General features: G+C 35.4%; 1 protein-coding gene across 3 annotated transcripts in view; it reads left to right on the forward strand.

The window, feature by feature from the left end:
• LOC106870565 (neuropeptide FF receptor 2) overlaps nucleotides 1–27,500 on the forward strand; it is a 90,455-nt gene that overhangs the window by 3,902 nt on the left and 59,053 nt on the right. Inside the window, exon 2 of one of the 3 annotated variants that reach the window (XM_089355615.1) lies at nucleotides 4,767–4,832. The exons of the other annotated variants lie outside the window; for them this stretch is intronic. The gene's annotated coding sequence lies outside the window, so the exon portion shown is untranslated. The remainder of the gene's footprint in view (nucleotides 1–4,766; nucleotides 4,833–27,500) is intronic. 3 annotated transcript variants of the gene reach the window in all.

The following is a 27,500-nucleotide window of genomic DNA, read 5'->3' on the forward strand; positions in this document are numbered from 1 at the left end:
ATATATATATATATATATATATATATATATATGCATTATTATGATTGACCGTTGACTGAACACTATTCAATTTTTTTTCTCCGTGTTTTTCTCCTTGTCTCCGTATTCTTTCTGTTGAAGAGCGTAGCTCGAAACGTCAAAGACTTTCCGTATTCCCGAGCGTCATACTAATATATACTTTTGTTATTTACACCACCTGTCCTCGTCTGTTGTTATTTTTTGTATAATCTCCCATATATATATATGCATATCTGGGCACACGACGTCACGAAACTCGTACAAAAAATGCGAAGTACGAGTACACACAAACATATATATATATATATACACAGAGAGAGATTGAGTGAGAGAGACATGTACATGTATTTGTGTGTATATGTATGCATGTATGTATGCGTATGTGTGTACATCTGTGTATGTGTACATTTACGGACATACATAATGTATGATATTATTATTATTATTATTGGGTGAGAGAGCATTGCATGCCATCAAAGTGACACTGGGGTTCAAATATACGAAGCCTAATATATCCATCATGACTACCCGTCTGATAAGGGTACACCAGGCTCATGCATCACAATCATATGTGCGCGACATGGTGATCTCATATCAATATAAACAGCGCATGACCTTGCAGGTGGGGGCCCAGTTAGAATTTTCTTCAGATCGAGTAGCCCATCCCTCTCAAAAGGTCCCTGAATAAGGTTTGCTTAAGGATGTTGAGCAAAACACCCATGTTTCCAAAGGTGAATTATTCAAACCCCAAAGAATTCCTTTCAACACATGGCTATGATGCTCCCCGACTACTTCTGCTCATGATCAGAGATGCACATATCGTCAGCCACCAAGGGACATACTCAACTGGTTATAGTCAAGCAACTAACAAGCAAATCTAGTATTAAGCAGAATATTTGTTGTAACCCATCTTTTATACCAAGACAAAGCAATGTACATGATAACACTTCCAATCAATTAAGATCAGAAGCCATGAGAGCCGCTGTCTGGCACTGCGATCATTATTATTATTATCATTATTCAGTAGTTTTATTTTTTTACGTGCTTTCATTGCACTACCGAGTGTAACTCTGTGTACCTTGGGTATGTGCTGTGGTGTGTTGTGGCGTTATTATTTTCACTGTATTGAGAGTGCTTTACGTAGGATGTGTGCGGTGCCTCATAGTGCTATTTTCTGTATGTTATATATACTTGTATCTCCTGGTGTTTTTGTTATGTATTTGTCTGAATATTTTTTTATTATTATTATCGTTATTATTATCGTAATTATTATCGTTATTATTATCGTTGTTATTATTATTATTATTATTATTATTATTATTATTATTATTATTATTATTATTATTATTATTATTATTATTGAGTGAGAGAGCAGCACACCCCACCAAAGTGACGCTAGGGTACAAATTTACGAAGCCCAATACACCCATTTGTCTGATAAGAGTACACCAAGTATATGCATCACAATCATATATGCGTGACATGGTGATCTCTTAACAAGATAAACAGCGTATGACCTCGCAGGTGGGGCCCAGTTAGATTTTTAATCAGATCGAGTAGCTCGACCCGCTCAAAATGTCCCTGAATAAGGGCTGTCTATGGACGATGAACGAAAAATACCACGTTTCCAAGGGTGAATCATTCAAATCACATAGAATCCCTCTCAGCCCATTGCTATAATGCTCCTCCACAACTCCAGCTCATGATCAGAGATGCACATATTATCAGCCACAAAGGGACATGCTCAACAGGTTAAGGTCAAGCAAACGTAAAGCAAATTTATCGTATTGAGCAGAATATTTGCTGTAGCTCATCTCTTACACCAAGACAAGACATATACATGTTAACAATTGCAATCAGTTAAGAACCGAATCGATGGGAGCCACTGCCTGGTACTGCGTCAGGGCAGTTATTGTTATTATGTTATGTTTGACTTTTGCTTTGTATCTGTATAAGTTGACTCCAAGTCTCACCCAGAGACCTCAGGAGACAACAAGTTAGAAGTTCAAGTTGGTGTTATGCCTAGGGTGCCATATATTTGGTTTTGCACAAATTATTGTTCTAGAGAATGTTTAAGAAGACATAAGAAAGTTTGTTTTAAAATTTTGGATAACATAGTATTTTATGTAGGATAAGTGCAGTTTCCATGAACACTATTTTTCTGAACTTCTATTATTATTATAGTAGGGGAGACAAACTCCTCCAACCATCCCAGCCTGCATTCAGGGACATGTTTCTGAGTCATTGCTCGTCATCAGCCTGAAGTAGCATGGCGGGCTAGCTGAAGAAATCTGTCTAAGCTTTGTATGGATATACTAAGGGCACAGAAAGTGTGTCAAGGCCTAATAGGAAGAGGTCTGGCTTCGTAGGGCTAAACAGCAGTAGTGTATTCCCTTATTGGGACTGTCACGTTAAGTTGGCAGTATACAACTACTTTATCGCACCACTACTGCTTAAATCTCACTGAGAGATTTAGAAATTCGTTATTTCTATTATTATTATTATTATCATTATTATTATTATTATTATTATTATTATTATTATTATTATTATTATTATTAATGTTTGTGTTTATGGGAAGTTATACCTGAAAAACAATTTAGCATTGAATTGAAGAACTCTCGGTATGTATCAGTTTCAGTTTACCACCGGATATTCCGAAGACAATGTCAAAATTTTCCTTCTCTGTCTGTCTGTCTCTCTCTCTCTCACTCTCTCTTTAAATACACACACACACACATATACATACATACATACATACATACATACATACATACATACATACATACATACATACGTGGGTCTGTGCATGTATATGTATGTATGTATGCATATCTGTACGTACGCAATGTATACACATACACTTTTTTTTTGTTCTCCCGCATTTTGTCATAAATTCAAAATTTCTCTTGTCCCATTATCTGGGCCTTGTAGAAAAAAAAAACTTCTTTTATACATCGTTATGCATGAAAACACAGCGGAGATAATTTAGTATGATTTAACGCCTTCCTATAATTTTGGTGTCATTGGATTAAAGCTATTATTCACACTTCTGCAAGCATTCGAACATTTTGACAAGCTGTCTTTGGATCATAAATTCGATAAAAGTCGAAACACTGACATTTATCTGTACTAACCACTCATTTGAAAATCTCTGAGAGAACATCTATCACGTTCTATTATTATATTATTGTGTGGAGGCGCAATGGCCCAGTGGTTAGGACAGCGGAATCGTACTCGTACAATCGCGGTTTCGATTCCCAAACCGGGCGTTGTGAGTGTTTATTGAGCGAAGACACCTAAAGCTCCACGAGGCTCCGGCAGGGGATGGTGGCGAACCTTGCTGTACTCTTTCACTACAACTTTCTCTCACTCTTTCTTCCTGTTTCTGTTATACCTGTATTTCAAAAGGGTCAGCCTAGCCACACTCTGTGTCATGCTGATTGTCCCCTAGAATTATGTTAAGGGTACACGTGTCTGTGGAGTGCTCAGCCAGTGGCACGTTAATTTCAGGAGAAGGCTGTTCCGTTGATCGGATCAACTGGAACCCTCGTCGTCGCAACCGACAGAGTGCCACGACCTGGTATTGAAGTGGATTCTCTGCAATTATTGTGAAGGCTGACACAATCCTACATGTAGTACAGTCTTTTATTCTTTTACTTGTTTCAGTTATTTCACTGTGGTCATGCTGGAGCACCGCCATAAAGGGTTTTTATCCAAGAAATCGATCCCAGGACTTATTCTTTGTAAGCTTAGTACTTATTTTATAGGTGTCTTTTACCGAACCACAAAGTTACGTGGGCATAAACACACCAGCATCGGTTTTCAAGCAATGGCAGGGGTACAAACACAGACACACTCACATAAACCCACACACACATATATATATATAAATATATATATATATATATATATATATATATATACATATATGTATATGTATGTATGTATGTATGTATATGTGTCCGGGTTTATTTGAGTGTGTCTGTGTTTGTACCTCTGCCATTGCTTGAAAACCGATGCTGGTGTGTTTATGTCGCCGTAACTTATATATATATATATATATATATATATATATATATATGACGGGTTTCTTTCAGTTTCTTCATTTCTTTACTGCCCACAAGGGGCTATGCACAGAGGGGACAAACAAGGACAGACAAACGAGTTAAGTAGATTATATCGACCCCAGTGCGTAACTGGTACTTATTCAATCGACCCCGAAAGAATGAAAGGCGGAATTTGAACTCAGAACATAGCGCAGACGAAATACCGCTAAGCATTTCGCCCGACGTGCACACCGCCTTAGTTTCTTTCAGTTTCCGTCTACCGCAGTGGGACTGAACCCGGAACCATGTCGTTTGAGAAGCAACCTTATTACCACACAGCCACGCCTGCGCCTATGTTTAATGAAAACTAATCCTTTTCGTTCTTTTTCTTTTTAGCTAATGTCGTCTAATCGTCGTCCATATTTTATAAATAAACGTTTTCGATTGAGCAGACCACAGTTAATTGCATTAAATCGCCTGCGTTAAGTGGGGGAATTTTAAGAAATTAAAATATCTAAGCAAACGATACTGTTTGCTGTCCAACCACCAACAAGGCTTAGTTCGAGTTATTTACCAATAGAAAATATTTGCTATATATATATATATTTATATTTTCATTTCACTTCTGTTCAGCGATCTATCTATTCGTATATCTATTAATATATGACTCAATTTGCATATCTTTTGATACATCGGTAGGTTCACCAGCCTACCTGCTTGCTCGCCGGTCTATCCGTCCGCCTGTCTATCCGTCCGCCTGTCTAAGTAACGTATCGTATTTACTTTCCCTTCTGTTGATCTGTGTATCTGTTTACTTTCATAATATTGATAAGGATTTAAACCCAATAACATAAAAAAAAGAAAAAATTTGAATAATAACGCTCTCCCAGTTATTTGCGGAGTTAATTCCAGTTTAATTTAACTATCTACCGATATATCTTTTAAAGCGTAAATTTATAGATCTTCGTTACATTGTTTCATTATGTTAAACATTTCGATCGTGCCTTCGTTTATACAAGACAAATGCAGAATAATATAAACCTTCTACCTCCCATTCCCTCTCTCTAATAATATAGACTTTTTCTCTCTCCCAGACTCTCTCTCTCTCTCTCTCTCTCTCTCTTTCTCTCTCTCTCTCATTCTCTTTCGTATTTTTTCACTGATTCAACTATTCACTTTTCGTTTATTTATTATCATTCTTTGTTTCGTTCTTTCTTTTCTCCTAGTCTCTCTCTCTCTCCTTCTCTCTCTCTCTATATATATTTCCCCATTTAATTTAGAACTTCTCTTTATAACGCAAGTGTAATATACGAAAAAAAGACAGATAGGAACAAGCAGAATATTATAATTACGATTATTACGTAACACCGAACTTCCTGAGACAGCCGTTGAGTTAAGTAATTATGTATTCTCTGCTTAGTATTCTATCATTTTATGCTCTGTGTAAGTATATTTGTGTATATTATATGTGTGTGTGTGTGTGTGTGTGTGTGTGTGTGTGTGTGTGTGTGTGTGTGTGTATGTATAGAGGCAATTATGCGGATAAACAAATTAGATACATCAAATATATTAAATATTAAATAGTTTGGGTATAAAATACAAAATATGTAGACATGTATATATGCAAAACGAGAGAAAGCAAAATGTGGAGACTCTCATGTGATGAAATTTTAAGTATAAATATCTGGATATTTATATTAATAGGACCAACTTACACACAGTACAGACGACAGTTAAAATGAAAAGGGTGGACATTGAACAAAGGCTAAGAGGGCCATTGCAAGGGCATATATGATGCACCCTGTATATATATACTATATATGTGGAAAATCCGTGTGTGTGTTTGATTGTGACGTTGTTATCTAACTCCTCCTACATCGTTTTATTGATTTTGATGAAACTTGACACGTGATAAGAACTCATGTCTGGAAACCTCATGACATATTTAGATTGTTGAAAAAATCGATAATACGGCTCCTGGATGGGACTTTTATATCTACCTCATATAACTAATTTTTTAAACACCCAAGGGAAATAACCCATAGCACCTGAACAATAATTTTTTAACACTCAAGGGAAATAGCCCATTTCATTGTTTATGTTCGATTACTTTGAATATTGATTTTTTTGTGTGTACAATTTCTAATCTTTGCAGACAATATTACTTTATTCGATACATGAGTAAAACTCATGTCTGGAAAACTAGTGACATACTTAGATTGCTGGGAAAAATCGATAATAGGGCCCCTCCAATGGATCCTTCTATCTACTCCATATTACTAATATTTATTTAAACAACCCAAGGGAAATAACCCATACCACCTGCAGTTTTTAGCGAAGCAGTCAATATCTGATTCTCACGATCAGCCGACCTAATTCTGCATTTCACTACTCAGTTTTGAACTGCTAAACACTATTATTGCACTTCCTTAATTTGAATCTTAAACCTTAAATACTTCATTCATACATTTCTATACATACATACTTTTTTGAATGCCTATTACTCCGATAATTCTGCATTTTTACAGTTACACTTTTTCCAAGGCAGTAGATAATTTTTTTATTCCACAATGTATTTGTAGTGACTTTATGCAGGCATGGCGTGGATTCGATCCTTGATTGCCAACTTTCACTTAACACTTCAACGGCACTTTTCTCACGGTAAAACAATAGTTTTTCTGTTGAATGACAGCAGTTATACATTTTCCAGATGCCTTCACTAAGCAGAATCATATCTTTGCCACTTCACCCTTCTAATCTCTTCTAGGCCACCACTGGCCGGAATGGAGATAACAGACCTCCAACGAAATCATTTGTTCTCAAAAATATGTATATCCTTCTGGCTGCTTTTCGATAGTTATAAAAACAAGAACTCGGTAAGCTAAGGGCAGTTACTGAGAGCGATCATCAGTGAGTGTGAACGTTATTATTGCTCTTTCTTCAAACACTTTATTAATATATTCATATATCCTTTCTCACCAACCTCCGACAATCTTTCTCGCCAATCTCCGAAAACTTCTCTCGCCAACCTCCAATAATCTCTCCCACCTCCAGCTGACAGGTTCTTGTTCTTTTTCGTGACGGAAAATACACCTTTTGTGGCAGTTGTAACGAAATTGCTTTCCTATATCAGAGTAATAAGGCGTTTCAATAGAACATGTTTACCCCCGGGAATTACCGGGTACACCAGCTAGTATATTAAATATCGTATTCCCCTCCCAACTCACAATACCAACTTTAGGTATCAGTATCACAGACAGCTTTACGTAGTGATCCCTCAAATACTCAACGGGGCCGCCAAGAGCAAGACAGCCTTCCCCTGCCACTTCGGTGGGAGCTATTCTCAAAATTCAAGGGAACTGGGAAAAGTTTTCTTTTTGAAGACAGGGCGCATCATTTATGCCCTTTCAGAGGATCGAATACTGGAGCGGCGTATTACTGTAACAGCACCCACAATTTTAGCATCGAATTCAGGCCCCTGCTTCACACCGCTTGTGACTACGGCTCCACCTGGTGGGAGGGTTAGCCCCTTGAAACTTAATACGATATTGTTTCCTGAATATATAATGTGGCTTTTTGCGTTAAAGAAGATAAAATTAAATGCACGTCTGCCATTCTCTTACACGTACTATTGATTATAGTATATTAGTGCGGATCTATAATATAGATCTATAAAATACAAATCACATGTCAGGTATCAATGGATATTTCCTTTTTCAAATATTGATTATGTTATGGTTATATCTGCTTGACAACTAAATTCTATATATTGCACGCATATTTTATTTTCTCCGTCAAAAGAATTCTTGCAAATATGTCAAGTAGTTTCTGTTAGCAAGAATTGTTGAAATATGCAAACCATTCCAAAATGTCATTTATAGCAATTTCTAGGCCTTGATCAATTCGTGACTGTAAAAGGAATGTAAAAGAAAGTAGAAATCAATATAAGAATACATACATAGATAAGTACCCGTGCAGACGAGTCAGTAAGGAGGTGAAGGTACTACATGGCCGCTTGACCTGCTAGAAATAGCAGCTAAATCTCCTTAAGGTTACACCTACTTTCTTATTTTTTCGTCGTAGTATGGGATAAACAGTTTAAAAACATCTGGATTTAATTTTAAATGGTTGCAGCCCCAAGCCAGTCAAATCTTTGTGAGTGGTTTTGGTAGACAGAAACTGAAAGAAACAGTCCTACACATACACATACACACACACACACACACACACACACACACACACACACACACACACACACACACACACACACACACACACACACACACACACACACACAGAATTCCCTTACTAGGCGTTTCCTTCATTTATCAAGGCCAGTTGCTCACTTTTGGTACAGACGGTGTTCTGATTTTACTTTCGGAATTTATCAGACAGAGATCCGGTTCCTAACTCAGAAACGAAGTTCTTTCATTGAAATTTAGACAACATCAATTGCAGTATTCGAATATGTATTTGCATATATATGAGGTCGAACATGTGAACCTAATCACATGCATTTATTCCCTGGTTCGCTTCCCTCTTTTCCCTTTTCCACTTTTCCTGGTCTTTCTCTTGTATCTAACGAAGGACTTTCTCTGAAACGTTATACTCTTACTTTGTAACTTCTACTCTATAGGTTCTTCCCTTCCTTTTACTTTTTGCATTTGATTTACTTTATGTAGATATGTATGTATGCATACGCTTACATACGTCGATATGTCTATATACGCACTTAATACAGGTCAAATTTCTAGAATGTTTTACATATTTTCACTATACCTTTAATGGCTTGTAGCTGCAAAGTGTGTACGCATTGTATTTTCTATTTTCTATTTTCTCTCCCTGTTTATTTCTGTGTTCCTTTCTGTCGAAGAGCGTAGGCTCGAAACGTAAAAGACTTTCTCACTTCCCAAGTGTCAAACTAATACATCTGTTTGTTGTTTACACACCCGTCTTCGTCTTTTGTTGTTTTTTTGTAAATTCTCACTATATACATACATACACACACACACACACACACACACACACACACACACACACACACACACACACACACATATATATATATATATATATATATATATATATATATATATATATATATATATATATATATATATATATGCTTGTATGTGTTTGTTATGTATATTATGTTTGTATGTAATGTATCGATTCCCTAACCCCAACCCAACCCTGACCATAAACCGATGAATTTTCCTTTTTGCTTTAACTATTATGTACAAATGATATACAAATGAAGTAATAAAACATCTTGGACGAAGTGTATATATTCTTGAAAATACAGGTTCATCTGTCCCTGAAAATGTAAGTTCATCTAGCAAATGGATTTTGTACATTAACCTGATGAGTCGTTAATTTTGCAATATTGATGTAATAATACCAATGCGATATATTATTACACATATTAAATAATGATATCTAAACAATACTCCTCTGATAAAATATCAATGAAACAAGTGTGAAATTATGTAACAAAACGAATTGCTTACTGCATCCTTCTTATTATTTATGTATGTAAAAAAAAAAAGAGGGGTAGCGAGCTGGCAGTACTGTGAGCACGCTGGGCAAAATTCTTTGCGGTATTTCGTCCGTCTTCACGTTCTGAGATCAAATTCCGCTGAGGCTGACTTTAGCTTTCACCCTTTCGGTGTCGATTAAATAAGTACCAGTTACGCACTGGGGTCGATCTAATAGACTTAATCCCTTCCCTCAAATTTGAGGCCTTGCGCTTCCAGTACAAAAGGATTATTTGTGTATGTAACGCATATATATATATATATGTTATGTATGTATTACGTTTCTGTATGTTTTATGTACATATGTGTTTATGTTTCCCTGGTTTATTTTTCGAATTTTTTACCAATGGAAAAAGATCCTGTTTCTCTCCCGAATACAACATGCTAAACTGAAATCGGGAATATTTCTTATCTTTCAGATATTCCGATGATTTCTTGATTAATTGATTGATTGGTTGGCCGCCAATATTTTGTTATTTTCTTAAAAGCACTCAGCTTTTCAGTGTTATTCTATAACTATTTATTAAAATATCTACTACACTGATACAGATTGGTATGAACGAGATCCCAAAAACAGTTATAACTACTTTATTGGTTTGCTTTAAACATATCTCTGATAGAAAGATTTGTATCAGATGTTTACCTCTGTAGAGTAGCAGTCATCAAGCTCATTATATCAATAATGTTTCCTGTATCAGAAGACAGTATCAGCCTCGTTGTGGTTCAGACTAAGCAGTTTACTTGTTTTTACAATAAGTGCATCCAATGTATTTAGCTTTAAAGGGGCACATTACACTCCTTGTACAGAAGCTTGGGATGCTTTCATCGATGCATTCCTTCCCATGCATCTAGTACACATTTGAAAGCATGTCGCATAAGAATGCAATAGATTATGCGAAATTCTATTGTAACATACTCAACATTGTCTTCTCTACCTGGGAAACATGGAAATGCCACCATTACTACTATGTATCGAATATTTAGTAATGGCTTCTCATTTATGTGTGACAAGGGAACGTTCTTCAGTGCGCGATGCCATCTGGCTTTCACATTCACGAGGGATCTCCTACGCTGCCGCTCGACCTCCAAAAGATAATAGTTAAATCTATGTCAAATGACACTCTGTCTTCTTAAATAATACACACACAAACATATACACATATTTACACATATATACATGTGGGGAGGCGTCAGATCACTTTCGAGTGCTACTGGTTACATGTAACCCACTACAACCCGTTTCATGACCGGACTGTTTATGATAAAGCCAGCAACACGATCACGAGTATGGTGGCCTTTGGACACCCCGAGGGATGAAAAAAAAGACATGTCAAAGAGTGGTTGGGATTAGGAGAGTCCTCTTGACCCAGAGTCTCCGTCTTTAGATCGTTGCTCATTTTGCTTGTCTGTTGGTATGGAAGTGTCTAACAATGTACATTGGTAAGTTGTACGAATCTATGTAAGAATGCATTCTATACCCACCGCATTTTATAAGTTGGTTTGTATTTAATGTCGGAAATGGAAGTATTTATGTCAACGTATATAACCTGATTTGATGTCAGCCAAGACACACATATATATTTAGAGAAAGAGGGAGAGAGGCAGACAGAAAGAGTGGGAGAGAGAGTTATACTCAGAAATCTGAATAGCATTTCAGACTTTAAGTTTGACTACGAATAGTAACTTACACTAATCCTATTATATATTATATGTATGCATACATTATTACACTCATACATATAGTATAAGTATGTATATGTATACATATATATATATATGTATACATACACACACACACTCATATATATATATATATATATATATATATATATATATATATATATATATATATATATATATATATACATATGAAGAAGAGAAAAGAGTGGATGCATATACATGGAGAGATTTTCACTCTTTTCTATCTCATTCATTCTCTCTCACTTTCTCTCTCTGTCTCTTTCTCTACCTCACTCTCTCTCTCTCTCTCTCTCTCGCACACTCCCTCTCCCACTTTTTCTATATATATATTTGTGTGTGTATATATATGTATATATATATATATATATATATATATATATATATATATATATATATATATATATATACATATATATATATATATATATATATATATATATATATATATATATATACATATATATATATATATATATATATATATATATATATATATATATATACATACATACATACATACATACATACATACATACATACATACATACATACATACAGACATACATACATACATACATACATACATAATATCACCATTTTAATTTGTAATCAATTTCAATTTCCGTATTTTCTTGCTTTCCCTGACAAGTAATACCATGAACGCTAATGACTTTTCTTTTAATTACGAATGTAATTTGCATTAATTAAACTTTTCCGTTAACTTCTTTAGATATGTAAAGCCACACTTATCTGTGCATTCTTCATGATAAAGCATATCTTCTCAAAATCTCGTTTTTGTGAAAGTTCAGCTAAATTCGTGTTAGATTATAATTCATTGAGAAGAGTTAATAAAACCGAAACATGCCCAATGTATGTCCAATTTAATCTTTAACTAATTTCAATGTTGGAATTTTCTCCCTTAACTTCATGAACGCAAATTATTTCATTACGCGTGGGATTTCTATTGATGGACAAAATCTTTTTTTATATTTACTATTTTAAGTATGCTAGCCAGCGCTTAACTATATAATCTTCACGCAGGAGGAATCCCTTGGAAATCTTTTTGTCGCATAAGGATATTAAACATAAATAAACGAAGGTTTATCTGCAAGGGACTATATAATGCGTTAGGGGACGCTTATATGCGATGGGGCATATCTGTGTAAACCTGTAAAGCGAGGTAACATTCTAAAATGCGTTAACCAAGCAGTTTGATGAATAGAAATGAATAAGATTGGAGCTAGATTATGTCCAAGATTTTATATTGTCAAGTAACTGAAACCAGCAAAAGAATAGTGGAAATATGTCGTTATTTGTACGATGAGCTACAAGTATCGAAACGATGACTTCCATATTTATTCTTAATGCGTTCGGGTTAATACGAACGCAAATATGCTAATCGCTGTTGTGTTTCATCACAAGAGAACAACTGCCTTACGACGACTCTGTGTTGGAAACACGCTTAATTCATTATAACAAGTGGCGTGCTTGATTCATTAGAGCAAGACAGTCGGCGTACAGGAAAAAGCTGTTCTCCTGTGACGGATACAGCAGTGATTAGCATATTCGCATCGACCGGATCGTATAAAGAATAAACAGAAGACTAATTTGATTTAACTCACCCAACTTTCTAGAATTTATGTATGTATTTTAAATCAAAAATAATCTGTTAAAACTATAATAATTAACGAGCGTGTCAGCGATAAATTTGTAATCTCATTTTCTTTAATTAATGGGTTATCAAATAAATTCAACGCATGAAATTAATCTAGTATTACAGTAATTATACTCCGCTATTCTTCTATTCTTTTATCTTATTGTGTTCGGTGGACATAGAATAGAAGTGACATAGATATCACACACACGAGTGGCGAAATAAATTGGTTTTCTGCTCCACTTTTATCGAAAACGCAATTAACATACTCTTGGAATTACCGAATCTAGAATGACAATCCAGAATTTTTCGCACCACTAATTACATTGCGCCGTGCAGTTTTACAACGAAAATCCATCTTAAGTTGTTATCCAGGTTTCTTCTGTCAGTCATTTAAATGGAAATCCATCGATCTTACAGATAAGATAGATTGAAATTACACGATATGGTGACGCTGACTCAATGGCAGAGCACCTTATTAGCATATCTTTTCTCTTTCACTTGCGTCAGTCACTGGACTGCGGCCATGCTGGCGCACCTCCTTGGAAGGAGATCGACCTCAGCGCTTATTTTTAAGCTTTGTTGTATCGTTCTCTTTCTGAGATGCAAACAAATCAACACTGGTTGTCAAGCGGTGGTAGCAGACACACACACACACACACACACACACACACACACACACACACACACACACACATATATATATATATATATATATATATATATATATATATATAGAGAGAGAGAGAGAGAGAGAGAGAGAGAGAGAGAGAGTAAAGATTATTTGCCAACATAACGTGACAGTCCTGGTTAGGACGAATGCTACTGCTATTTAGCCCCAGGAGACATCGTCCCCAGCTGGCTATACGACACACTATCTCTGTCCTTATATTTTCGAACAAGAGAACTTAGCATCCTCACTCAGCACAAGACAATATCTGTGTATCGCGATTTCTGGGTTATTTCCATTCATCAGTACAGAATAACTGTTCGGTTAGAGATGGCGCTGCTAAATTCTTGTTCGAAATATATAGTTTTCAAAGTGACACACAGTTACTGATCTAATAAAATAGAAAATTACTATTTGTAAATCTCTCAACGTGAGACTTCAGTAACAGTACTCTAGAGTAAAAATTATTTGCCAGCACACACACACATACACACACACACACACACACACACACACATACACACACACACACACACACACACACACACACACACACACACACACACACACACAGCTTTCATCCTCCATAAATCCCAAATTTTATTTTGGAATTTATGGGAGCAACTGTCTTTGAAGACTCATATTGTCGTTGAATGCTCGAAATGAGGAGTAGAGACACAGCCAACAACTGATGAAGGGTCGTTCTTTGTGTTTATTTGTCCTGTTTTCCATTTTTTCTCTCGCTGTTTGCGTATTTAACTCTTTTGTTTTCGTACTTCATGTTGTTTACACAGTTGGTGACGTCCTGTACCCATATATGCATATATATATATATATATGTGATTACAAACCGAGCTTCTTAACTGCACAACCATCCCACCGCCTGTATTACTGAATTATTTTTCACGAAGTCTTTTCTTTAATCCGCTGTCGGAACATGTTACGTCAACACCTACTTGTTTATTAACAATTGGACATCAACATTATTAAATAAATGTTAAATTAATAACAGGGGGAAAAATGGACGATAAAAACAAATTATGAAATATCGTTAATCATGAAATGTCATGTAACATGTAATTATTTGTTGCTAAGTTGTTTCTTATTAACTCTGACAAGGCGGTGGATTGGTAGTAAAGATAAATCTCAGGATAACATGTGGTTTTGTGTTTTATTTCGCTGATTCTATGCTGTGGATTCACATTCTGCTGAAGATGACTTTTAATAGTAGGCAAGGATTAGATAACTAAATTGGTATTCGGTAAGTACTAGGTAAGATCCTATCGGTTATTCTCTACTCCTACCACTGAGCCAATGTAAGAGATGCACTTCGTTCGAGGCAAAGAAATGGCGCAAAGCTGTCAAATACATTCATACAGACTTACAAAAGTCAGGCAATGTTATAGAGGTTAGCTGCCCAAATGCTGTACAGTAATCCCTCGACTATTGCGGGTGTTATTTATACCACACCACACCCCAGCGATAAGTGAAAATCTGCGAAGTAGAAACAGTACTATACTGTATATTTTTTAAATTATTTTTATAATTTGTATATATTTATTTTATTATAAATGCAAAACAACACCACGGAGGAATCGACATAAGCTTAAATAATGAACCGCGATTGGTGAACCGCGATTGGTGAACCGCGATTGGTGAATCGCGATTGGTGAACCGCGATTGGTGAACCGCGATATGGCGATGAATTATTGTAAATGTATCATCAAAAGTCCAAGAAAAAGAGAAGATTTATGGTGATTTAATGCGGAACAGCTTTTGCACGTTGACAATAAATTTTTATTTGTACCAATCATCATCGGTCCATTGGACTATGTACCGACAGGTTTGCCCCAAAACCGGAAAATATTGGGTTTCTCAAGCAAGGAGCAAAAGAAACTGACGTGCATTCTCCAAATCCTGTCTATTAGCGGTACAGTGAAAATCTATTCGGCATGCCAAAGATTCTCCATTTAAGATTCTTTGGATGGCTAGATGCACACACCAGTCCCATATTTACAAACAAAGGGAACTCTTTTAACTCAAATAGTCTTCCCGCTTCGTTGCAATCGGCTTGAACTCTTTCAAGAGGAACATAAGTAACACATACAAACATACATACATACATACATACATACATACATACATACATACATACATATATATATATATATATATATATATATATATATATATATATATATATATATATATATATATATATATATATATATATATATGTATATATATATATATATATATATATATATATATATATATATATATATATATATATATTTAATCCTTTATATTGAACACTCAATATTTCATCTATTCAATAAGACATATTCCATATATTCAATAAGACATTCAATACTTTATTTCATAGTACCATCCATTTTTATTTTATATTATATATTGTATATTATATTATATATTGTATATTCCATATTCTATATCCCACATTGGTTTTGCAGGAATATAAATAAAACATAAAAAACAGACAGTGTTGGAACTCTTTTAAACAAAATAATATATTCCTCTATACACAATCATACAACCCCCCCCTTTTGTATTTATTTTTACTCGCATATATATATATATATATATATATATATATATATATACACATATAAAAGAGAATATAAAATGGGACAAGAACGCAACGCAACAGGTGACAAAAAACATCCAGACAGATGATACAAAAAGGGACAAGAAAAAACACGGACGGGTCATTCGAAGTTTTCTTTCTTTAGTCGAGTTCCAGATCATTTTTGCAGTTTCGGCTGGTTATACTGGAGACTGCTCCAATCTGGCCAGCTCCGAGGAAAAACTAAGCTAAGAGCACTAGATTCCTTGGAAGAAAGCAGACTACAGAAAGAGAAAATGGACTAAGCAAAGCAAGAGGAGAAACATGGAAAAAAAAGTGACTGAAGAGACTGCAGAGGTCACAGGATGTGTGACGAAAGACCTTTGACAAAGAAATAAAAATGATAATAACCCTGTTGAAGTGGAGACCAAATATATAGTGTGCGTTTAATCGGCAAAATATGACCATCCTCTCCAAGTGTAACAATTTGTGTGTGTGGGGTGGGGGTGCGCGCGTGTGTGTTGTCTTAAAATCATCCTATGAACCAGGCGCACCCGGAAGGTGAAGCATCGTGATATTCGTGAATTTCTGTACAAGAATCTACAAAGATAAATAGTATAAAGATACGGAAAAGTGAGAAGATTTTCCTCGCTCATCTTTGTATCCACATGTGCGCAACACTCCTTTGTATTACACACACGCGCGCGCGCGCGCGCAGATACACACATATGGACATGGGCAGTTACATACATAAACACATGCATAAATATATACGCAAACACACGCATGTATGTATGTATGTATGTATGTAAGTTTGTATGCGTGTATGTAACTAATATATTGTATTTTTATCATCAAATTATATTTTACTTCTCCATTTGTCTATTAATTATTTATTCTAACTTACGTTACAATTATTTTTTATCTGAAGACTAATGCGCTATAATTGTGTCTGCGACAGAAGAAACAATTACATATAATTAAAAATGATTCCCAAATCAAATGCTTCTGGTTTGCACAACATAACAGTCGCTTATATTTTTTTTTCTCACCTATTCTCCGATCAATAAAGATTTAGTTTTAATTGTAAATGTAAAATTTTATCCAATATTTTAAAACGATGATTCATTTATACAATTCATACAAAGAACTCCTTCGGCATTTTGGATATATTTATGGAGAAATATGCTTGCGTTTACATCTGAGATCTACATAGCTTCACCTTAATATAGAATTATTTATACTCAATATAATTTTTGTACTTTATACACACACACACATATGTGTGTGTGTGTGTATATATATATATATATATATATATATATATATATATATATATATATATATATATATATATATATATATATATATATATATATATATATATATATATATATATATATATATATATATATATATATATATATATATATATATATATATACATATATATATATATAACTAGATTTAGTATATTAAGTGGAAGTAAAAGCGACCGTCGTGAAGGCGGCAAGCTAGCAGAGACGTTAGCACACCGGGCGAATGCTTAGTGGTATTTCGTCTACCGTTACGTTTTGAGTTCAAATTCCGCCGAGGTCGACTTTGCCTTTCATCGTTTCGGAGTCGATAAATTAAGTACCAGTTGCATACTGTGGTCGATCTAATCGACTGGCTCCCTCCCCAAAAAATTTCGGGCCTTGTGCCCGTGTACTTTTGTCCCTTAAGTGAATTGAAATCGTGGCCATCTTTGGTAGTTTACTACAGAACAACGATAATAAATATTTTAAGCAACAGATATAAATGAATATGTCAGTGGGACATATACATACGCGCACACACACGCACCCATCTGTGTATATATATATACATATATATATATATATATATATATATATATATATACATATATATATATATATATATATATATATAAAAATATAATTATTCGTCTATTTTATCATAAGTACTGGGACAATATATATATGTGTGTGTGTGTGTGTGTGTGTGTGTGTGTGTGTGTGTGTGTGTGTGTGTGTGCGTAGAATGTTTGAATATTTATAATTATGTTTCAATAAACTTCAATTATCATAAAAATAACTGTCCGATTTATTGAGAAAATACCTGGATAATATAGATTTATAAATAAATATAAATGTGAAACGATGAAAAAGTAGCTTTGTATTTTCTCTGGCATTTAAAACATATTCAGAATTGTCAAAGATAGATTTTATTGGAAGGAGAAGTCTTAATAACGAAATTTTAACATTTACTGCGTACAAAATATTTTGTACAAAATATAATTAATTACTTCTCTATTTTGTCACAAGTATTGGGTCAATATTTAGTGTTTTCAATATATAGAAATTTTAATGTGAAACAATAAAAAATGTATTATTTCCCGTTTTCCGTAATATCTGAATCCACAAAGCAATTTTTTGAATAAGAATTTTTATAACATGTGGAAATCTTTATTAACTCCTGTACACTGTTCGTTATCCAACCACATTCTAGGACCTCACTGTTTCTAATGTATGTATGTCTAACGTGCTTCGAAGCTTGCCAAAGAAGATTCCACTTAGAAGATTATGCAAACTAAAACTGTACCTTGGAAAAACTGAAACACATTTGTGATGCGAGTGTGTGTGTGTGTGTGTGTGTGTGTGTGTGTGTGTGTGTGTGTGTGTGTGTGTGTGTGTGTGTGTGTGTGTGTGTGTGGTAATTACATCAAGAATGAACCGTTTGAAAAACACAAATCTGTTAAAATCCACGGCATTTATTTCGTGAATATTAAATAAACGAAGTGTGTATCCTAGTGGTGAGAATGTTAAACTCAGGATCGTAAAATTGAGGATTCAATTCCTAGCTCATGTACTACGTTGTGTCTTTGAGAAAGTTCCATATGTTGCATGTAAATTTTCCTATGGATCTGCTAGCACTGCGAGCCAAACAGAACATGATCACTCATTTTTTTCGATAGCTAACAAGTTATTAGCTAGACATGGCTGCCAGATATAGCAGACATAAAATTCTGTCAATCTTGTTTTAAACTTTCCTGATTTCATTGAAATAGGTAGCTGCTTCAGAAAAATCTGCTTTTATATATATGTGTGTGTGTGTGTGTGTGTGTGTGTGTGTGTGTGTGTGTGTGTGTGTGTGTGTGTGTGTGTGTATGTGTGTGTGTGTGTGTGTGTGTGTGTGTGTGTGTGTGTATAAGTAAAGTTGTAAAGTACCGCACGAGTGAAAATATAGAAAGAAAGTTTGAAAATGCAAATGTCTTAGAGATGTTTATTGACTTGACCGGTTTCACTTTTTTAGAAAACGATTATCAAAAGTAAAATGTAAGCCTTTGTACAAGCTTTGTTGTGTTAAGTACTGGTTATCAGAAAAGTATTAAAACACAGTTATACAGTCTTTGATAACGATAGGAAAATGTTAAAAACAATTTACAAGAAAGTATTCAAGAAAGGGACTACAATAAGTATTTTGAGTTCAATAAAAATCATGTTTGTTTGGTAGTATATATATATATATATATATATATATATATATATATATATATATATATATATATATATATATATATATATATATATATACAGAAGGAGATATATTTAAGAATTTACAAAAAATTGGAGAGGAATAACTGACCTGTCTGTCTGACATTTTCTGTCAGTTATTCCTCTCCAAGAGAGAATCAAGGAGGAAGAGTGACAGAGAGAGAGAAGGGGAACGGTGAAGAGGAGAGGAGAAGAATAGGGAAAGGGTGGGAGAGAAAAACAGAAAGGAAGAAGAACAAGAGAGGGAGATTGATAGACAGAGAAGGGATAGAATAAGAGTGAGCATCTTAAGATAAAACTTACTTGGAAAAGTATGCGTGGCGTTCGATCATATAATAATATAAATAATATATAAATATATGCATATATGCATACATATATGTACATACCTACATATATATGTATATATACATGCATATATGGGTACAGGACAGACACACACATATATGTACCGTGTATATATATATGATGTGTGTGTGTGTGTGTGTGTGTGTGTGTGTGTGTGTGTGTGTGTGTGTGTGTGTGTGTGTGTGTACAAAGTCTAGAATACTTATTGAAATTCAGACATAATCATTTTATTTTAATTCTATTCTCTACCAGCTATAACTTATGTAAAATAAAAAAGAAATGCGCCCTTTTTTTAAAGCCTAGTTAGGCTCATGGGCCCGGTTTCCCGATTTTAATGGTGTATGTGTTCCCCAGCTGGACGGGACGCCAGTCCATCGCAGCGTTACTCATTTTTGCCAGCTGAGTGGACTGGAGCAACGTGAAATGAAGTGTTTTGCTCAAGAACACAAAGTGTCGCTCGGTCCAGGAATCGAAACCACAATCTTATGATCATGATGCTGACACCCTAACCACTAAGTCACGCGCCTCCACCTATAACTTATGTGCTTCACCTTAAATATTGGTTCCAATGGCAAACATAGAAGATTTGTCTTCCTGTATCACTGTTATTGACCTAGTTTATCCCCAGGCCAGCCCTGATTGAGCAGAATCATTGTCCAAAATACCACAAACATGGTTCTTTGGGAGCATTCATGATTATATTATCCAATGTTTCTTCTGATACCATAAAGTATAATCCGAGAAAAAGCTCGCTGCTATATCTAGAGGTCGAGCAGCCAAATAGAGGTTCTCTCGTTAGCCTGTCTTCATATTATGCAGTCTAAGACAGTGGAAGGTTCAGTATCTTCTCCAAATAATACACGTGATGATATATGATCTCCATCATAAGGAAGCGAGCTGAGGGAATGGTTAGCACGCCTGACAAACTGCTTAGCAGTATTTCTTCCGACTTTACGTTCTAAGTTCAAATGCAGCCGAGATCAACTTTGCCTTTTATCCTTTCGGGGTCGATAAAATAAGTACCAGTTGTGTACTGGTGTCGATGTGATCGATTTAACCCCTTCCACGAGATTGCTGGCCTTGTACCAAAATTTGAAACCGTTAGTTGAACTCCATATTGAAATCTCACACAACACTCGTTAATTACAGTACTTCCGCTGCTTACAACCAAATAACCCATATTTTCTATTACGGTCGATTGGTACTCTCGAGAGTCAAGTTATGAGTAGACAAGCCATAAATTACACGTTTGACTTAAATATTTCCTAACACATTTTTCTCGCTCGCCAACATTTATATTTTAAATAATTCTTCTATTTTCATACAATTCAAAACATACAGCCGTGCAATTTGCTGCGATAATAACAAATTATTTCTTGTCTTCAAAAAAATCTCTCTACTACCTTTGAAATTACAATCATTATTGGAATTTTTCACAGTGCAGACAGCCTTATAGATCAATAAATTCGTACAAAAAAAAATTTTCAAATATTTAAATAGTAAAAGAAAAAAGAAAGATTAAAATATCATGTTTGTTATTCCAACTTGTTTGTTATTTTATATTCTGGTGTTAACACATACCAGAGATCATCTTTACAAAATTGTCTATTATAAAATTTATAAATAATTCTACTTGTAAGAATAAACATTTCGAATTCAAATAATAAATGCTTTGAAATTTTTACAATAAACGTTTCCGTTTGTAATCGCAATATTTTTCTAGTCTTAAATCAGTTTTATGGTATCAACAATAAGTAAGACTTACGGTTCATTTATGACATTGTAGAGAAAAAAAAGTAACAATCAGACGGTGTTTGAATCTTCCGACATAAACTCGGAATCGCAAAGTAATGATTTTTTTTTCTTCCCTCATCTCACCCAGTCCTATTCCCCACCCCACCCACCATGTTTGTAATTCGTTGCTTTGAATATTCCTACCATAATCTAGTATTTGCAGATGGTTTTTCGTCATGACATATGTAATGAGTGTAAGGAAAGGAGTGCATTTTATGTACAAAAACACATCTGTATATATGTTGGTATATATATATATATATATATATGCCTGTATGTATGTATGCATGTATGTATGTATGTATGTATGTATGTATGTATGACCGATAGAATAAGTACTAAGCTTACAAAGAATAAGTCCTGGGGTCGATTTGCTCGACTAAAGGCGGTGCTCCAGCATGGCTACAGTAAAATGACTGAAATAAGTAAAAGAGTAATGTATGATATTTATCAACAGCTATTGAATGAAAGAATTCACAGGTTTAATTTCCATGTTCAACAATTCCAGAATATAAACTATCAAACTCCGAGTCCGATAGTTTATAAGTAAACGATAACCTACTTGGACTTTCCGGACACTGACTGGCACGGAAATCGGCTTGTGTTGCTCTGAGTTGGCAAGACTTATACTCTTTTTTTTTGTTGTCGTTGTTGTTTTTTACTTGTTTCATTCATTTGACTATGGCCATGCTGGAGCACCGCCTTTAGTCGAGCAAATCGACCCCAAGACTTATATTTGTATGCCTAGTACTTATTCTATCGGTCACTTTTGCCGAACCGCTAAGTTACGAGAACGTAAACACATGAGCATCAGTTGTCAAGCGATGTTGGGGGGACAAACACTGACACACAAACACACATACACATATATATACATATGCATATATACGACGGGCTTCTTTCAGTTTCCGTCTACCAAATCCACTCTCAAGGCTTTGGTCGGTCCGAGGCTATAGTAGAAGACACTTGCCCAAAGCGCCACGCAGTAGGACTGAATCCGGAACCATGTGGCTGGTAAGCCAGCTACTTAACACACAGTCACGCCTACGCCTATTATATTATTTAATAAAATCGATAAAAAGAATACTGTGAAGTTGCAATTGGGACAATGGAAAATGTAACGTTTCGGACGAAGTCTTGCTTCAGGTAAATGTCAACAAGAGAGAAATTAGAGACTGCAGAGTTTTATATCCTCTGAAAGGATGTAAATTCTGTTGAAGTTTCGGGTTCAGTCCGACTGCGTGACACCTTGGGCTAGTGTTTTCTACTATAGCTCCAGACCGGCCAGAGCATTGTGAGTGAATTTGACCAGTCGTATATGTGTGTGAGAGAGTGTGTGTATATGTGTGTAACTATGTGCGTCTTTGCTTGTGTTTATCTCACCCACCGCCTAATAACCAGTGTTGGGTTCTTTACGTTTCTGTAACTTAGCGCTTCGGCAAACAACACCAATAGAATAAATACCAGAGCTGAAAAAAAAACTTGAACTGGAGTCGATCTCTTCAACTAAAATCCTTGAAGACGGTGCCCCAGCATGGCCGCAGTCCAATGACCGAAACAAGTAAAAGACAAGCGACGAAAGGTAAAAAGGTACTAATGTCTAAAATTTCTCAATGAATTTCTATCCATGCAAACATTTAGAAGAAACTCCCACCATAGTTTCCTTCATAATTTTTAGATGCCCCGACGACGACGGAGAGGAGGAGGAAGGGGAGGGGAAAGAGGGGAGCAGGAGGAGTATGCGATCTAAAACCTTTGAATATATGGTAGCACATGTCTGCAAAATAAAAGAAATGTTTTTGAGAAAGCGCTACGAAAGTATTTTGTTTTTTTATAGAAGCCAGTTGGAATTTTAATCAATGTCTTCAGGTGAAATCTAAGATGATTTATACAATGGAACTACACCAAAACAGGAATTTACATAAACATCTCGGCTTAGTTTGTAGGCTTCCAGTTACTGTGGTATTATTGCCAACTGTTTTACAGTCATCTATCGAAGCAAAAGAACGTTTAAACAACAAAATATAATGGTAAATAGTTTTCATTCTGGCGATTATGATAATTAAAAGAGGCACTACAAAAGAAGCTTTTGGAAAGCTTCACAATGAAAGAGTTGAAATAAAATAAAATGGAATTAATTTGATGAGATAATAAGCCAATTTTTAAAATATTTCAACGAAAGCTGAATGAAATAATTGGTTACAACCAAAATCCAATATGCAGATTCATAAAATAGAATAAAGAATAAATAGGAATTCTTCGATTGTTTGCGGTACGTAATATCATTTACAGAAATTGCTTACTCTTCTAATTGTTGCCAACAAAACACTTGAACGAGGCTCTTCATAAATTGTAAAAGTTTTTTGGGGTTTTTTTGCATTAAAAATTAATCTATAAATGTTTTGTTTTTTTTAGCTATTTATCTATCTTTGAGAATATAATTAAAATTGAGAAAATATAGAGTACAAAGAATGTTGATCACTTGCTGAAAATTGTATTGTTTGAAAAAATAGTACGAGAATCAAAACAACGTAGTCGAGACGGGGAAACGAGTTAAATGAGAATAAACAACTGCACTTACGTTTGCAGTCATATTTCTTTAGGGGAAATTTCAATCCCCTAGGTTGTGCAAAGAACAATGAATGATGTATGAGTTTCTCAAATTGATAACGTAATTAGTGCTACAGACTGATGCACTTCATTCATTATTGATAAGGTTTACCAAAACATTTTGAGGAATTGATAGAATCGAAAGATTTTTGACATGGAAGCGTGGTTAAGATGCAGGAATGACTGAGTGGTTAAGAAGCTCGTGTTGCTACCTTGTGGTTTTGTCTTCAGACCCACTATGCGGCACCTTGAGCAAGTATCTTCTACTATAGCCCCGGGCCGACCAATACATTGGGAGTGAATTCGGCAGACGAAAATTATGTGAAGCTCAACGTGGGCGAATGTATGTCAGTGCTGGATTAACCGTAAAGCAAAATAAGCAAATGCTTAGAACAACAAGGGAAGGAGGGGGCACCACAGAAATGGTAAATGGTTTACGGTACAAAAGAAATCCCTTTACACTTGCTAAAATACGAGGGTGAGTCAAAAGGTAATGCCATTTTGTTTATGATAGGTAGAATTACCAACACAGGAACATGTATCATACATCAAAATGAAGCTGGTCCTCTGTGGATCACATCCCTACTTCTCAACATAGTCACCGTTTCTCTCAATAGCAATGTTCGACCCTCGAATGAGAGCAATGTATCCCTGCCCCGTAAAATTCTGTTGACTGTTCTTTGAGCCATTTCTTCACTACAGTTTTCACTTCCTCTGTGGACTATCATCTCTTCGGCCCCGTGAAAGAGGGTTTGAGAAGCAAACATTAATCCAGTGATGAGGAAGTGAAAACTGTAGTGAAGAAGTGGCTCAAAGAACAGTCAATATATAACGAAGTTGGCTAGACGCAATTCAAAACCAAAATGTGACGAAGGGTACAGGGAGCACCAGCATTTCTAGAAATATGAGTCAAAGAACACTTTAGCCACAAAAGCACATTTTCTATTTCTTGACAGGGGAGAAATTTTCCCAATACAATTGAGAGGCATTAGATTGACATACTGTTGTTGCTGTTGTTGTTGTTGTTGTTGTTGTTGTTGTTGTTGTTGTTGTTGTTGTTGTTGTTGTTGTTATTGTTGTTGCTGCTGTTGTAGTAGTAGTAGTAATAATAATAATAATAATAATAATAATAATAATAGTAATAAATGCCCTGATGCAATACTAGGCAGTTGCTCTCATCGCTTCTGATCTTAACTGATCGGAAGTGTTATCATGTACATTGTTTTGTCTTTGTATAAAAGATGGGTTACAGCAAATATTCTGCTTAATACCACAGATTTGCTTGTCAGTTGTTTGACCTTAACCAGTTGAGCATGTCCCTTGGTGGCTGACGATATATGCATCTCTGATCATGAGCAGAAGTTGTGGGGGAGCATCATAGCCATGTGTTGAGAGGAATTCGTTGGGGTTTGGATAATTCACCTTTGGAAACATGGGTGTTTCATTCAACATCCTTAAACAATCCTTATTCAGGGACCTTTTGAGGGAGACGGGCTACTCGACCCGAAGAAAATTCTAACTGTGCCCCACCTGCAAGGTCATACGATGTTTATCTTGATATGAGATCACCATGTCGTGCACATATGGTTGTGATGTATGTGCCTGGTGTACCCTTATCAGACGGGTAGTCATGATGGGTATAATGGGCTTCGTATATTTTACCCCAGTGTCACTTTGATGGCATGCACTGCTCTCTCACTTAATGATAATAATGATAATTGTCTCTAACATAAGCACAAGGTCAGAAAATCATGGTAGAAGAGTTAGTTGATCAAATCCATTCCAGCAGCTGACTGGCACTTAGCGATCTGGAGCCACCGTCCAAAACTAATATGAATAGAATATACTTGACCTGCATACAAGGAAAGCAGAATCCAATATAAATATTAAATCGCTATAAAGTAACAACATTGGGACTCGATAATATTTAAAAGCAAACCACGAGGAAGTTATTAATATCATAAAGTTAACATAAAGAAAACAGAACACTTCTTATTTTTATATTGAGGAAGCAATCAAGTACAGACTGAAAATTATATTGAGAAAAAAATTACATAAGAACAAAACAAGAATAGATACTTAAATAAAACAGGATTCCAAAACAGACAAAAGGAAATGAGAGAAAACCCACTCCACGGCCAACACCCACCTTGACTTGTAGAAAACAAATATACCAGAGTGAAAGCAAGCAATAACTTAAAAGCACTGGACTAAAAGTGGAAACAGAAGGTTTATTTTAGCTGCGCAAATCCAATTCTGACCACAAATAATTATGGAAATAAAATACATCAAGTGCAAACTAAGCAATCAGTACAACGAGATGATTAACCACATCACTTCTGGCTGCTCGATCCTTGATAAGTCCGTGTATGTTCACAGATACGATCGAGTTGGCTGCTATGTCCACTGCGCTGTATGTCAGCACTTCAACGGAAAATGGAAAAGTGTGTCGCCGCCCACCAAAGCAACACATGTCAACAGTCATCAGATGTCCAGGTGGAACTCCATCTTAACGCTTCAACGCGAGGAGGATGTCCACGCCTCCGAACAGTCTTGTCCTGGTTACATGATCAACATCTGCTTTTATTTCTTTCAAGGCTCTTTCTTACATGACAGTAACGTTGCCACAATCATCTGATACCTGCCTGTCCAAACTGACAGCGGGATTAAGTTACAAACCGTTTAGTAATATCTATCAAAGACTAGGATTAAAATGCATGAACTCTGAGAGACAACTCGATCCCTTGTAACAAATGTATTGCTCAGAAGTAGGCGGATAAGCTGCCAAAGTTCAACGCTCTTGAAATTGAAATAAGCAAGATGTGGAGTTTGAAAGTGAAAACTACCAATAATATGTGGAGTACCTAGTGTTTTCCACCTTTTATTTTTTGCAGTCATTAAACTGCACCCAATTCGGGACACCGTCTCCAAAGGTTTTGATCGAACAAATCATCCCCTGGTACTTATTTTAAACT

This window comes from Octopus bimaculoides, chromosome 7 (assembly GCF_046866305.1).
Source record: "Octopus bimaculoides isolate indiv1 chromosome 7, ASM4686630v1, whole genome shotgun sequence".
Lineage (NCBI taxonomy): Eukaryota > Metazoa > Mollusca > Cephalopoda > Octopoda > Octopodidae > Octopus > Octopus bimaculoides.